At 30.7% G+C, this 3,499-nt stretch overlaps 1 long non-coding RNA gene across 1 annotated transcript in view; it reads left to right on the top strand.

Moving 5' to 3' along the window:
- The first annotated feature begins 2,549 nt into the window (after positions 1-2,549).
- Positions 2,550-3,499, top strand: part of LOC106470171 — a 10,615-nt gene continuing 9,665 nt past the window's right edge. The window contains exon 1 of the long non-coding RNA XR_001291476.1: positions 2,550-2,561. This is a non-coding gene — a long non-coding RNA (uncharacterized LOC106470171). The remainder of the gene's footprint in view (positions 2,562-3,499) is intronic.

Here is a 3,499-nt window from a genome sequence, read left to right on the forward strand (position 1 = left end):
GTCTTCCTTGTCTCGTACATCTGATAAATTAATACTGGTACTGTATTATGATTCTGCGCATTACTGTCGCAGTGAATGTTGGGAAATGTTGATAATGGTGATCACATTTTTATTTAATATGTCTATAAAGTTATAAGCTTCGTGTGTTATTTTTTTATTAGTTAGATCAATTTATTTTGTTATTTTTATAATTCCAGATCCGATATTTGCAAGTTACGTAGTATCCGCAACGTTGTGAAATATCTGTTGTAATAATATTAGAAGAGCATAACATCTCATTAAGTATTTGTTACACGCATTTGTTTATGTTTAAAAATTTACTAGATAATTGGAACATTTTAACTATGTTTTAGCATGATATATATATATACAGAGTGTGCTACAATACATATCTCCATACTATAAATCTTCACTGAATTACTGCACGAAATTTAAATTAAGAAACGAAACAGCTCAATCCAACAAGATAATTTAGCAGTAAAGTTTCAAACAGAACACAAAATATCAATGATATCAACGTGCCTAAAGAAAAACAATGTATATACCATTGTGTAATATTTGAATATATAAAAGGTTGAGATAGTCAATAGAGAGACACCAGGTAATTAGTCATGCTATCTATTCGCTTCTTAATTCAAAAGAAAGCTAATTACCTATGCGCTAAGATAACGCTAATTCCCATTTCAACAACCAAGATAAAACGTCAAATATAAGCCTACACTTCTTAGTTACACACAGTCTAATTTCGTGGTGTCGCTCTGCCCTTATAGACCACGTATTTACATATAAATGCTAAAGTTACTTAAGGTATAATTTGAATCAGTATCGTAAAATTTTGTTTTGGCATTTTTTTTTCTAACTAGCAAACTTATATAACCGCGAAATCTAAAAGAGTTGTTTGAAAAATGTTGATCTTAGCTAAGGAAGAGGTCCCAGTGCACCTGACCCTCCTAGCTCACAAAGACCTAAATTCCTATCAGGAGGAGAGAGAGAGATCTTAGCTATTGGAAGTTAATTTAAAGAGTCGTAAATGATTTAATCTCCTGTGATTATACAACGCTTAACTCCCTAAAGCTACATGTATATCAACGTTTAGTTTTATTGAGTTGCGTGATTTTAGTTTAGTTTGTTAGTGTTTCATTACGAGTTTCCTTCCTGAAATAGTTTAGTAAACATGAACATGATGCGTTGGACAGATTATTAACATTTGTTTAGTTTTAGGTATTCTTCAACAAAATCAGATATACCCACGATGATCCACACTTTACACCTTAAAAGTGTACTTCATTATTACAATCCACACATTATACCTTAAAAGGCGTACTTCATTATTATAATCCACACTTTACACCTTAAAAGGCGTACTTCATTATTACAATCCACACTTTACACCTTAAACGGCGTACTTCATTATCACAATCCACACTTTACACCTTAAAAGGCGTACTTCATTATCATAATCCACACTTTACACCTTAAAAGGCGTACTTCATTATTACAATCCACACGTTACACCTTAAAAAGCGTACTTCATTATCACAATCCACACTTTACACCTTCAAAGGCGTACTTCATTATCACAATCCACACTTTACACCTTAAAAGGCGTACTTCATTATCACAATCCACACTTTACACCTTCAAATGCGTACTTCATTATCATAATCCACACTTTACATCTTAAAAGGCGTACTTCATTATCACAATCCACACTTTACACCTTAAAAGGCGTACTTCATTATCACAATCCACACTTTACACCTTAAAAGGCGTACTTCATTATCACAATAATTATCTAAATAATTGTCATAAAAGGGTAATTCGTACAATCGCGGTTTCATTGGTAAGAAAATCTTCATACAGGGTTTATAGGTAATATCTTGATACAGGGTGTATTTGTACAATTTTCATAGAGGGTTGATTTAGAACATTTCTCATTCACCATTCATTTGTCTTTAAACAAGGTTTACTTGATCTGTACAATATTCAAACAGAGTTGATTTGGATAGTACTTATACATTATTAACTTGTAGAATTTTCATACAAGGTGGACTGGTACATCTTAATATTTGGTTGACAAGAATTAGCTTCTTAGAAAGTTGTAATATATATATATATCTGCTTGATATGGATGAGCTTCATTCAAGGATGATTTGATAATCTTCATATCTCCTTGACTTGAATAATCCTTACACAAGGTGATTGGGATAAGATTAATACAAGGTGGATTTGTACAATTTTCATATACGGTTGATTTGGACACTTAATATACGTCTGATTTAGATCATTTTTACAGATTGTTTGTATACAAAAGTTACTCCTTTGCAGCCGTATTACATGTATTTAAACAGGTTTAATTGATATATTTATTCCCATCCTGTTATCTTTTACGTATTGGTGTTTCTACTTCAGTAGTGGAAACTACGATATTATTATTTACTTTGTGTCTTGTATATCGCTTGCTAGTTTCTATAGCTTTGTTAACTTGAAGAGATGTCAACTGATGAGCCCCAACATAGATTCTAAGTTTCCTTTCACTGTTGCATGTGTTTGAATAGATTGTAAACAGCTTAACAAGAATGAAGTTAATCTCTTTCAAAAATTGCTGTCTAGTTTTATCACGTAGTTTTATGTATTATTGTTAAAGTATGCATTATGTTCCGCACGTGGAATCAAATAAGATGCATAGTAGTTAATAAAACATGCGGGTTTCTTAATAGATATTCTGCTTTCATATAAAATATTTCAATCACAACTTACGTATTTATGAAATTCTGCATAAAATTTCAACGATTGTTAAATTTAGCAAAAACCTAAGTCTTTTACTTTGCTTGTAAAAAAATGATATATTTTAGCATCGAAACAAATCAACACTGTGAGTAAAAAAATAAGTCTTATATTCATTAAACTGACATATGTAATAACATTTCTACAATAGCATATGAACAATTATAAGCCAACTGTAAGCAGATTGTTAATAATCCTATAGACATAAGAAGATATAAAGCTAACATTTTAGACAACATTTTTGTGTTAACCCTTTTATCAAAATTCTGACAAAACAAGTCAACGCTGTTGGCAGAAAAGTCTCTAAATATGAATAAAGACAATAAAAACGCGTTTTAATATAAGCTATCAAGCTAAAATTATAGGCAACATTTGTGTGTGTTAAGCCTTTTGTTTTTGGAAAATTCTGAGCATTTCCATGAATGTTTAAAAGCACTTGAAAAGGAGATATGTATTGTAGCACACTCTGTATATATCATGCTAAAACATATAGTTAAAATGTTCCAATTATATAGTAAGGAGATATGTATTGTAGCACACTCTGTATATATCATGCTAAAACATATAGTTAAAATGTTCCAATTATATAGTAAGGAGATATGTATTGTAGCACACTGTGTATAGATCATGCTAAAACATATAGTTAAAATGTTCCAATTATATAGTACGGAGATATGTTATTGTAGCACACTCTGTATATATCATGCTAAAA

The sequence above is a fragment of the Limulus polyphemus genome, unplaced genomic scaffold (assembly GCF_000517525.1).
Source record: "Limulus polyphemus unplaced genomic scaffold, Limulus_polyphemus-2.1.2 Scaffold3855, whole genome shotgun sequence".
Classification (NCBI taxonomy): domain Eukaryota; kingdom Metazoa; phylum Arthropoda; class Merostomata; order Xiphosura; family Limulidae; genus Limulus; species Limulus polyphemus.